Consider the following 13667-nt stretch of genomic DNA (forward strand, 5'->3'; position numbering starts at 1 on the left):
CCAAACATCTTAGCCCCTGCTCCTGCCTCCGCTGTGGGTCAGCCTGACACCTCAGCTCCTGCTGATCAGTTATCACCGTCTTCATCTACACTCCTGACTCAGACATCTTCATCTACACTCCTGGCTCAGGAATCATCCTCCTCGTCATCTACACTCCTAACTCAGTCATCAGCATCCTCATCATCGTCATCATCTACACCTCTGGCTCAGACATCATCCTCTTCATCATCTTCACCTCTGGTTCAGAGGACATCATCCTCTTCATCATCTACACCTCTGGCTCAGACATCATCCTCTTCATCATCTACACTTCTGGTTCAGGAATCATCCTCCACGTCATCTACACTCCTAGCTCAGTCATCAGCATCCTCATAATCGACATCACTCACACCTCTGGCTCAGAAGACATCATCCTCTTCATCATCTACACTTCTGGTTCAGACATTATCATCATCATCACCTTCAGCCTCCGCTGACGGTTGGCCTCCAGTTCCTGTTCATGTGTTCCGTGAGGGGTTCAAAGACGAATTGCCTCCACTCGCTGCTCCTGAGCTCCGCGAGGGGTTTGAGGACACACTGCCTTCGTCTCAAGAGCCTCAACAGTCCCGCCACAGATCTTCAGGGCTTTGCCACTGCTCCCCAGAGTCCCAGCGGTTTCTGCACCGCTCTCCAGAGTTCCAGCTAGGTCCCAAGGTTCCAGCGCAGCTCCGAGTTTCCTCTACGCTCCGCGGCAGACCTCCAAGCTGTCTGCTCCAAAGGTTTATCACACTCCGCGGCAGACCTCCTAGACTCCTGTTCAGCCGCCGCAGGTCGCCCAGACTCCTGCCCAGCTACCATGTGGACTACGACCAACCTCCTGACCGAGTATCCTCTACTCTGCAGAGTAGGCCACCTCCAGACCACCAGCTCCTTCGTCGCCAGCCTCCCACACAACCTCAAACCTTCACACTTTATAATGACTGAAAAGATTAACCCTATTTACATGTTTATCAGAACCATATATCAAGTACTACAACACCAGTTACTTTGGAGAAATGCTGATAAAACATGTGTAATGAAACATTTAAAGTTTATGTTGTTCTGGTTGCATTATAGGTGTTTAAAAAGACAGTGAAATGAACTATTGGATTATTACTATCATCAAGCTATTAAATCTAAATTCTATTTTTGCTTTATTTTTTGAGTTTTCTCTTCAGTTTTACATAATTTTTTATTCCTTCAAACCATAGATGGTATCCGACCTGGATAAGATCAGCAGGAGGACAATTTATCACACAAAACTGCCTCTTTTCATTTGAATAAAGCTATTTTTTTACCCCCCTTGAGGTCATGTAGTTACACTGCAGACATTTCTGTAAGTTACAGAGAAACAGGTAGACCAAATAATAGGAAAACCACATCAAAAAGAGACCTGACTTTGTAGTGGTCATTTCAAAACAACAGAGAATTATGCATCTGAGTCATGTAATACTCACTCCTATTTCCCAGCATGTGTCAGATCTTAAATACATCACATTTAACATGTGCACAGGTGAAAGGCTGCAATGCATCAAAGCATCTGCCGTGAGATTATTAAAAAGAGGACTTAGAAATTCAGCTGAGTAAACACATGTTGTCATGCACTGGTAAATATGACTGTCACTTCATTCAGGGAGGCACTTTGTATTATAAATTTAAGATACACAAAACACGCACTGAGTTGGAAGCATTTCTTTATTAAATCCATAGCTGCAGCTTTCTTCTATACCTGAAGTGAGAAATGACTGTGATTTCCTAAGCATGATATAAGGAATGTCATATTCAATAAATTAGTGTATACGTTCTGATGAGGCTCGTTTGTCGAATTAAAAGTACCTTTTGAAAATAACAACATTTAAGCAGGTATTAAACATACTTTTCATGAAGACCACATTTCTTCTAATCTTAAATGTTGTGTTTTGATTAGCTGCAAGCAGAAAATCCTCATAATCAACAGAAATAAAGGCTTGCAAACATCAGTCTGTGTGTAAATAATCTATTTAATGTGTTTCACTTACTTGAGTTACTGAAATAAATGAACTTTTCAATTGCTTGCAGAAGTTACAAAGATTTTAAAGGATCTCATTTTACAAAAGTATCAGTCAGAAGAAGGTTACGAAGTAATTACACAGCATTTTATATGGGAAAACAGTGATGTTATGAGAGCTGGACATGTCTCCAACCTGAATGAAGTCAAGACTTAATCCTGGTCAGGAAGGTTTCCAAGAGATTGACAAAAACACTGAAAGACCTGCTTGGATGTCTGTTAAACACTGGTTGTGTTGCACGCGACTAAATGTCTAGATTAAGGATTTGTTATGATTTGGGGTTGTTTGGTTTTTGGTTTCTGGGTTTTTCTTATTTCTCTCACAGTTTTTGAATCATGCTTCTGTTTATTATTTTTCTGGTCATGTTTTAGTCTTGTTCATGTTTTGTCAAGTTTGGTTTTTGGTTCTGGTCATGCTTTAGTTTTTGTTTGTATTCAAGAGTCTCTATTCTTGCTCCAGCCACGTTCTGTTCTGTCTGTTAATTATCTTTATCCGGTTCACCTGCTCCAAACTAATCTGTCTCCTAGCTCCACCTGGTTTACTTTCCATATATTCACTCCTGTTCAGTTGTTCATCACAGAAACATTATTCAGAAAATGCTCTTGTCCTGTAGTCACGCCACGCCTGTCTCGCCAGCGTGGCCAAGTCTGTTTTTTGCCTGTTTTGCCTGCCCGTTCATTGTTTTGTTCCTGCCTCTTCTTAGAGTGAATTTTTGTTAATTAAATTTTTACTTACCGACATGCTGCCTTCTAGTCTGCATTCTGGGGTCCTATATTTCGCAAATCCTAACAGGATTGAGATTGTACAACCAAAGCTTTGTCTTCCGAAAATAAACATCCAGATCTGTCTAAAATGTCATAAACACCTCTGGGAGTGTTGTGGGCTTATAAAACCAGCTTTATCTTTTTGGTCACTATATTAAAAACGGTTTGGCTTAAAACTTACAGCACACTGAAAGAACATCTAACTCTCAGGTAAACATAGTGGTGGAAGACTCCCGCTCTGGAGTTATTTTGTTTTAAATTATTGTTATTGTTTTATTTTAGATGGATGAAATTATAAAAGTTTGAAATACCAGATAGCGTTGATCTAAGACCCTGAGGTGTCTGTTAAATGGCTGAAGATGAACAGATGAACAGTACAGTATAGTGAGTCCAAATCAAAAGAATGGTTTCATTGGGAGAAAATTAAAGTTCTGAAATGGCCCAACCAGAGTTCATAACTAAATCTGACACACAACCTGTGGGGGTCACACAAAGAGAACAGACAAGATATATTCTAGCAATTTGCAGAACGCTCACAAGATATTTTGGCAGAAAGAACCCTGCCAAAAAAGATTAATTAGTAAGACTAAATCAAACGGTGCCTCAATCTGTTGTTACCTTAAGGGTATACAAACTTATGCAGACAGTGCAAACAGGTTATGTAGCTTTTTTGTTTTATATATATATATATATATATATATATATATATATATATATATATATATATATATATATATATATATATATATATATGCTTTGTTCTCATTAATAACAATGAATAATGAAAGGAATTACAGTTTATGATAGATGTCACAGTGGCTTGAGCATCATCGGCTTACTATTATATACATAAAACATGTCAGAGACAAATGTGAATATGCTCTTTTTATCCACTCTGCAGTGCATCCAGAACTTCTCCACAGTCTATTAGTCAGTGCAGTGGCACCTGCAGGGGCTGACACAGAGATGTATACACATATGAATTGGGACCATATGCAGCTTGTAAATGCTTGTCAGAGTTTGATAAATTCTTCATTGGTCATGGCCGCCTTTGTCATGTTGTTATGTTCTGCGCTGACAGCTAAGAAAGAACAGGAAGACAGCTTTTATGAGTTTAGCTTAGGGAACGCATAGATGACACTACACACTCTTCAGGAATTAAAATCTTCTGTCCGATCTTACAAATATATACCCTAGTTATGGCTGAGGAAATTTAAACTGGGTGTAGATGTTTTGAATTTCATTACTTGACTGTAATGTAGTCGGACATGAGGAAAGCAAATTTTATTTTTTATTTAGTTTAAAGGCCACTCCTCCCTGTCAGTAATTTTAAAGCGTTTTATTGTGATGTGTATCAACATCCCAACATCGTCCTGCTCTAATGCATTCCTTTTGTTTTCAACTCAAAATGGTCAACATCATAGGTGCGGTTTTGGAATAAATCTGTCAAAGTGGGGTTCTATTGAGAGATTATTACCTCTCAATTGAACTCTGGAGTAGATATTTGTTTTTGTGTCTTCACTTCTGTCTGGCTAAAATGATCAAAAGAAGTCACTGCACTTGATACAAATCTTTCTACTGCCATCACTCTGCATTAGATGGATGGTTTGTTAAAATGTATGCATATTTCGTTCACATTAAAACTGTCCTTGCAATGAGTGAACAGCAGCATTTGAAACACAATTTTCAAGGTTAAGATTTTTTTTTAAACGTCAACATTATTTGTTGATACAGAATGCTGACATTTAAAAAAAAAAAACAACAACAACAAAGACATAGCAGCCTTCCTTGCACATGGTCCTGTTATGGTCTAAGCTAGGAGGCATAACAGCAGCAATGGAGTCATTTTGCTTTGTTCTGACTCTTCCAACATAAATTGAGAGTAAATCATAAAAAAAAGAGCTACAACCATTTTAACCCAGTAGTACATAAGCTACGCTAAGGACATTCTTCCTGTTTGTGTAGCCAATGTCAACATTATCACTAGCTACAGGCATGCCATTGGTATTATAGCAATATTGTTAAAGTTTAAATTAAACTTTAGCAGATTTCTTAACATCACAGAGGCTACATTTTTATTTTATTTTAATACCATACACCTTAATTGTTTTTGCCCAAGGTTGCTCAAATGGTAAGAATGTCGTACTTTTTTGACAAATCTACAATTTGCTCTATACTTACTCTCACTCACTTAAAACTGTGCACATATTTTTATATTATATTGTAGATATGTTTATACTGTTTAATTTGTATTGTATTGCACCGACTACGCCAAAACAAATTCCTTGTATGTCCAAAAACGTACTTGGCAATAAAGCTTTTCTGATTCTGATTCTGATTCTGATTTCCACTGCTATATGGGTGGAAAATACTTTATTTCTTACGGTACTAAAATTATCTGGCACTATTGTAACATTTTGTAGTTCTGGATGTACCAAACACGAATTACTAGAGCGAGTAACGGGCGAGTGTAATAAACTTATTGCATTGCAGCTGTGAGGGGAGCATGACTGCAGGAGCTGAGGCAAAATGACCAATCAACACAAAATGAATACACAGCGAAACACTGAGATTAGGGAACGAAATAAACACAGGAAAACATAGTAAACAAGACCAAAAACTAAGCCAATAAAGATACAGAAACCAAGGAAGGAACAGAAATATAATAACAATTGGTTATAAGGTACCAACAAAATTTAGACCTTTTCTGACTTTCAAAATAAAAAAAACTGTGGTTTAAAACATTTTTATCTTATTAAGTCAGGACTAAAATCATGTAGTTTAAGTCATCTTTACAGCAGCCAAACAATGATTGACATTTTACGTTTGAATCTTACCTACATTTCATATCAGTATTTTTTTGCATTTCGTTATTGTGAATAGTTTTTTGTTTAAAGAAGCTGTGCCGGTCCGTTGTGGTGAAGAGATAGCTGAGCCAAAAAATAAAGCTCTCGATATACCGGTCGGTCGACATTCCTACCCTCACCTATGGCCATGAACTTTGGGTCATGACCGAAAGAACGAGATCCCGGATACAAGCAGCTGAAATGAGCTTCCTCCGTAGGGTGGCCGGGTACTCCCTTAGAGATAGGGTGAGGAGCTCGGCCATCCGGGAGGAGCTCGGAGTAAAGCCTCTGCTCCTCCACATTGAGAGGAGCCAGTTGAGGTGGCTCGGGCATCTATAACAGATGCCTCCTGGACGCCTCCCTCGGGAGGTGTTCCAGGCACGTCCCACCAGGAAGAGGCCCAGGACACTGGAGAGACTATGTCTCTCGGCTGGCCTGGGAATGCCTTGGGATTCCCCCGGAGGAGCTGGAGGAGGTGTCTGGGCAGAGGGAAGTCTAGATGTCTCTGCTGAGTCTGCTGCCCCCGCGACCCGGTCCCGGTCCCGGATGAAGTGGAAGACGACGAGTACGAGTTTTTTGTAAGGACCTGCATGTCCCAGAGAGAGCTGAAGAATATCCTTGACAACCCTACACACAGAGAATGCAGGTTTGATGGCATTAAAGTGAAGGGGTTGTTGTCTCTTTTTCTTTTTCCCATGTGTTGCCTCTTTAAACAATAAAATCTGTCTGTGTATGTAGGTGTTTACCCCAAAACCATTTGCCTTCTGAAATGTATATCTTCTGGAATGTCATTACTCAGCAAAGGAAGTCATCTAATAAGAGGGTGTAGCTGCCTGTTTCTCTGTCATTTTCTCTTAGAGAAAACAGAACATTAATAAATAAATAAGGGCCTCCCACTCCCACTCCCACTCAGTCTCATCTGGTTCTTCAAACTCGTATCCAAGCATCTTATGGGGCCAGAACTGTTCTGCAGAGTGTGCACTCCAACGTGCTATATTACAATCAAAAACACCTGGCCTCAGGGCTTGGAATGGTCACAGCATTACAGCTCACAAATGAGCCAACCACTCCATATAGCCCCCATAATTGTTGGACAGAGGAGGATTTCAGATTGTTGTATTTTTATTGCGTAGTTTTACTGTTGTTGTAGCACATAAGATCCCGGGCCAAATTGAAACGCCCAATGCAGACTTTATCATCATAATTTTGCAAAACAAATTAAAAAAAAGTTATTTCCCAAAGATGTGCATTGCACTCACACTACACAGATGTGAAACTCTTGTATGGGAAAGAAAGTGTTCTGCAGCTAATGCGGATTTTTAGTGCACACATTTAACTATTAAACAACTGAAATGTGAAAGGGATTTGGCCAGAGTTGTCTCTGAGTGTTTTCAGTCAAATTGAACTCCTTTGGATTCCAAAATGCTGAATTTGGGTTGATTTTTAATTGGGATGCTCCCAAATCAGGTTGCATGAACTTTTATATTGGTGCCCTCTGGATAACACTACCAAATCTAGCCAATGACAAACACATTGGTATGTTGTGCATTTCCTAAAAGTGATAATAAGTAAAGTTAAAACACTTAAACTGAAGGTTGCGTGAGACACTTTAATTTTGGGTGAGGGACACACTCACAAAGCAGAGCCCATCAAAATCATTGATTTTGGATGTTGGAGAGAAGTGGGAGAAGTCTGATGTTTTAACACAAGCAACCATAGAAAAAAGTTAAAGATGCACTGTTCGGTATTTTAGATATCTGCTTTTTGGAAATCTTAGATCTCTGATACTGATTTCTATTAAAGAACTATGATATAATAATATATGAAAACAGCTTTTTAAAATATTTATTTCTAGCCTTCATGTCAATAGCAGTCATTCATTAGTTATTTATAATATTAGCAGAGGTGGTGATGTTGTATCATGTCAGAAAACAATTATAAACCAAAGACAAAATGATTGTGGAGTTAATTTTTTTAACTGTAATCAGCTTCTTATACTAGTGATTAGAGTGGTTAGGGAGGCTAGCATAACTAAATAGCTGTCTGTGTGTTAATAAGACAATGTAGAGCCTTACCTTAACTGCGGATTTTAAAGGGCGGCAAACACCAAATCCAGCATAAACGACAGATACTAAAAGCTCAATAACATTAAACAGAGCAACTGTACTTTACCTTGTTCAACCTTGTTGTTATCTGCTGAAAGTCTTGCTCTCTCTCACTCTCTTGCAGTCTGAATGAACCAGATACATACCTCAATATGTGCCAGCATGTAGTAGATCATTTTCTTTTTAAAAGATTCCGGTCAGCATACTTTTTAGTGCAAAGCTAGAAAAAAAAAATCCATACTCTCATATTGAAACCATATCAGATAAACACAGTATATATGAAATGTTTTCCGTAGTATGTTTTCAAAGGCTGCATTTGCAAATCTGTTCCGATGACATAGGTTAATTGTTGGAAAGAAAAAAAACAAGCACTTACATTTCACTAAATTTAAAATGATCGGAACACATAAAATGAAAGTAGAGTGTAAAAAAAGTGTTTAAAAGGGAGGAAAAAAAGTTGGATGAGAGTCCATTGTTGTAACATTAATGAGAATACAAGAATAAGAATTTTCCTTTTCGTTATGACCAAGCTGCCAGGCAGGGTCTCTGGTTTCTCCCCCCTGCCAGGCCCTGGCACCCCCACAACACCCCCACAGAGACGGCTTCCTTGCCGTGATGAGCTTTTGACAGGCCCCGAAAAGCCCGCTTAACACCGTGCCAGGCCAGACACGGAGCGGCTGGGATGCTGGCAGCTTCTTGGCCCACGCTCCGCATCACGGGCCCCAACCCATTTAACCCCTCCTCCTCCTCGTCTTTGCTCTCTCCATCCTTTCTTTTTAGGGCCTCAGGATTGTTATGCAAAACTGGCCAAGCAGAGAGTATGGGAGGGCTGTCAAGCACGCATGTGTCCGGATCATATTTGTACAATCTCCTGTCATGGTGAGAGACATGGGCTCAGACTGTGAGCTCTTATCTCCTCTGTGACTGATGGAAAGGCTGGAGCCTGTCCTGGAAAATGATCCACATCTTCAAGGCTCATTACCTGGAATCAAGCAGTTGCTTTGGCTCTTTGTTGTAAATACCTGCAAACAGATGTTGACAAATCAGAATCTCGGTTTCTGGTATCATATTTGCTCTATTTGTCAGTATAATGTCCTCATCGCTAGACAAGGACATTGATGAAAAGTAATATTACAAATTCAAAACTTCCATAGCAGGTTTAATGGTTGGCAGAACAACATGAAACATGAAAATAAAAGCAGACAAAAGATCCACCACTGCCATCCCGTGCTAACCTGAGAGTACTACATGTACAGAGTAACAACATGTGACTACACAAGGATAACTCATTACAGCAACACCATGCCTTTTCCATTTGTGGTGGGTTATATGGCTTCTCAACTGTAAACATTATTCCAAGGAAAAAGAAACATAACGCATGTGTTGTGACACTCGTATCTTACAGAAATACTGTGGGTTGTTTAACACTGTTACATAAAACTTGCTAATTATTTGGCTAAAAACCCTAACAGAAAAAACAGACCAAACAGTGCATTATAAAAAAAAACAGCAGTGCATGTATAGTACAATAACACTGCATGTATGTTTCATTACACATGTAGTGTTTAAAGGAAGAATTAGAAGCAGATGTGTTTATCTGAAACACAAAAATCAAGGTATAATCATAATTTCTTATTGATTACACTTTTTAACTCCCAATCATGACAACGGGACGGAGATGACGAGAGGGATTTAAGGCATTTGTTGTGTTTCCATGGCAAGAAACTGAATCTGTACCGTATAATAGCATTTAAAATTATTAAAATAAAGTCTGTCCTTAGAGATGTTCATACTTAACACTGAGCCATGTGCAAAAAAATAAAAACATACTGGCTGAAAATAATGAGGTACAGAAGTTCTCTTTAGTTTTGTTGAGTCTCTTAACACAAAGCAGAGTTAGAACAATTATTTTACAGTTACCAAAACATTGTTTACTCCAGGGTGTAAGAGGTGCAACCAGCTCCATTGGTTTCATTCTCTGCAGAATGAAGGACCCATGGATGTCCCAAGGTAAGCAGACCTACATATGCAAAAACTGACATATACAAGCACTTGTGGATGATGCAAGGTGACTGACTGCTGTTTGAATGTGAATAAATGAATAAGCACAGGAAAAAAAACTGATGCATTGCTTAACAATTCTCAAATCCTTGTCCACTGCAACACGTTTCCAAAGCACAGCAACGCTACAGAACCAACAGCGTAACAGTCAACAGAAGTGGCAGCAACCTGCTACAATATCTCCATATTTATGAAGCAGCACTGGAGCAAAAAAGCATGTTAAAGCCCTCAGTCTTTAACAAGTAGTGGGTCAATGTTCTGTTCTCAGATGGATCCACATTTCTGCTGTCTTTTGGGAAACTGAAGTTAGTTCATGTCAGTTTCCATGTGCCATTGATAAGAAATATCATCCATAGTGTTATCAGAAAAATATGCACAAGTCATAAACGGCTTCTGAAATGTTGCTCTTCCTAAAAGGAAGAAGGCTTTAAGTATTTTTTCAGTATCTTGCTGAAATCAATGCTTAAAGTAAAATAAACGTTTTTCACAAAAGAAACTTTAAATACGTTCTTTTAAACTTTTGTTAATTTATACTTTCTGACACATTTTAGAAAACAAATCATTTTGTAGAAATGATTGCAAAAATGGTCCTATATACTCTCTTATAAAATAGCATTACCTTAACTTCTGGTTAATGTAGGGTAATATAGTGAATATAAAGTTATCCGTGAGAAAAAGAGTATTTTCTCAGATCTTTTAAAACCTCGAGGTCTAAGAAGCACACAACATTGTTTAGATAAAAGCCTCCAAGCTTTACAGTGATAGATGCTGATGCATTTGTTAAAGATTAATTTCTTTTTTATATTCTTATGCTGTTCTAAGTACTTTAAGAAGACATTAATCACACATAGTGCATTCATGATGGTATCTTACATTGAATTCTGTATAATAGCTTTTAAGTTTGAGTTAATGCTTGTTTAATTTACTTCAGGCGAAAGTGTAAAAAGAGGGACTGAGAGGTTGACTTGCCACATTTAGTTAAAAAAAAACTTTATTACACTATAAAATAAAACTAAGGAATTCAAAGCTGTCAGGTTCAGGGGATCTACTTTTCAATAAACAACTTAATCACTGCTATGCAATACGCATTACTCGTTTGTATGTCCTAGTAACATTAGGAGAAGCAACTGGTAAGCAGAAGGGTGATTATCCTCTGCTAGTTGAAATGCATCCACAGTTAACTCAATCGCTGTAAATATGTTTCTACATTTGAAACCTTTGTAATGATTAAGCAGCAGGTCAGAAACAATATCGTGATCAATATTTAAAGGCACTTCAATCAGGGCAAAACACAAAGCATTATTATTAGATTTAAATTTCATTTCAATGTCTGTGAGTCATATTTAACAGAGACATTCACAGGAAACTCTGCTCTGAGCTAAAACTCATTGAGAAGTCTAGCCTTCTTGTGGATGTTAAAAAAAAACATCTTAAGAATGTAAAATTGCAATAAATCATCCCTTTGACTATTTTTACAACCAGCACTCACTTCCAAACACCACCTTCTTCTTCTTCTCCCCCTTAACAGATTAACCCTCCAGTAGGGCAATATTTTCCCGTCCACATTCTCTGTGAGACAGCTGCAGGACCCTCGTGAGTGTTGCAGCCACATATCATGCTTCCTCAGGCAGCAAACAAACATGACATGAACTATGAGCTGGCTCACTGTCACAAACACACACACACTCACACACACTCGTTTCACGGTGAGATAACTGGAGACCCCAGCACCTCAGTCCTGTCAGGAAAGTATTTGCTTTCCTCGTCGGCCTGTCAAGAGAACACAGACACCTACCAGCGCAAAGTCACAGATGTTTGCTTCTCATTTGCAGCTCAACTCATTTGTTTCTTCATTTTGCATGGAAAAAAACAATTAGCTCTTTTATTTGTTTTTTTTTAAATTCATATTCACCCCTATGATGCTGATTTTTTTTACTAACCATAGATATCCAATTAAACAAATCTCTACAGCCATTGTCACAGTGCACACAAGATGTCTACACACTCGCATAGTTAAAATTTGTGATGTAAAAAAATGGGTCCATTATTAATGTAACACATATCCATTATCAAAATATGTTTGAGGTAAACAATAAAATAGAAACACTTAACAGAACCACCCCTTGGTTTAAATGTTGATTTAGCTGTCATTTGATCATTTAGTGAAAGTATGCAGGGAGGTTACAAAGGATTAAAATGATCTAATTGTGCCAAAAGGAGAAGGGCACGAAGATTTCCCATTCTTACATACAAATGATGTATGTACAGAAAAACAACACTGACATGACTAAAAATGGACGTTTCTCCGTAAATAATGAAACGACAGGACAGAAAATGATCAGGGAGGAGGCCAAGAGTCTGAGAGTAATACTATATAAGCTGCAAGAATTTCTGGTTAGAACAAATTGTTTTCTACATGTGACAAGTCTCCTGTATTCTCTTTATATCTCCACTGAGGAGTGGTGCTAGAAGACAGCAGCCTTTTCTTCCAAAGAAAACATCCAGGCTTTGCTTAAAACCTCCTAAAACCTCATGGCAGAATGTGTTATGGCCTCAAGTAACCAAACTAGAACTTCTGGACACAGATTCAAAAGCTAAGTTTGGCACAAAGACAGCACTGGGCATCACCAAAACAAACGTCACACTCACTACGTGATAACACAGTGCAACATAGTGGAGGTAGTATCATGATCTGGGGCTACTTTTCTCTAGATGGAAATCAAGTTTTTGTCAAGATGAATGAAATCATGAAAAGATCCAAGTACCAGTGAGTTTTGAATTAAATGCTCACTTTTATGCTTGAAAGCTGAATTTGGAGAGATGAGCATCACTGTAAGTTAATTGGCCTTGCCAATTAAAAGCTAATTCTGACAAAAAAATAACCTCTGCAATCACAATATGAAAGATTTAAAGTACTTCTGTGAGGCACTGTGAACAAATGTTACAAAACCAAGATTCAGAATGCATGCAACAACTAGGTTGTTGCATCCTTATTGTTTTTAGCATTTTTGGTACGGACTTGTTATTTAGTTGTGTACAGGAAACACAACATGAAAGGTGGAAAAAGTATTTTAAAAAGAAAATTCATGATTACCACGTTTCATGTCACAAAAACCCGATAATTTAACAGGGGCATAATTTAACAAGTGCTGTGTTTGGAGCTGGAAAAGCAGGAAGAGTTTATTTCAGACTGGGAGATAGGCTGTAATCATATCTGCAGAAAGCTGCTGTGTGCTGCATTATTTAATCTCCTTATGTGTCCTGAAAAAATATGACACAAACATCAGAGAATGGAAAAAAATGAGCTCAGACTTTGTAACCTGGCAGACATAATCAAATCATTGTGCTGAGGGTCTAACTCACATTCAACGCCAGTCTATACATCATACTGTATATCTAATTTAAGGCTGAGCCGACTGCTCTTTGAAGACGCAGTTTTGAAATCACATTCCAGTTTCCACTCCCAAACAGCAAATTATTTCTACTCCCGCAGGACGTGTGATTTCGGACTCGGAGTAGGAGCAAATCACTAGCAGACTACATCATGAGGAGCTTATTAATCTGAGTCAAGGGGTCTGGGATCTGAGTTGAAGTATAAACAACCGCCTCATCAATGGGCAGTGTTAAAAAAAAGCTTTGTGTTAGGTTCACCCTCAACATCTACACATATTCAGAGTCCAATGTGAAGCCAGATAGAACAGAAGGGTTACAGCAAAAATATGCACCGTAATTGAGAACAGTTTGCAAGTGTATGTAAGCAAGGTATCATGTAATTATTTCCAGCACAATGAGGATCCTCTGCAGAGCATGCTCACGTATTAGTTA

The sequence above is a fragment of the Girardinichthys multiradiatus genome, chromosome 4 (assembly GCF_021462225.1).
Source record: "Girardinichthys multiradiatus isolate DD_20200921_A chromosome 4, DD_fGirMul_XY1, whole genome shotgun sequence".
Taxonomy (NCBI): domain Eukaryota; kingdom Metazoa; phylum Chordata; class Actinopteri; order Cyprinodontiformes; family Goodeidae; genus Girardinichthys; species Girardinichthys multiradiatus.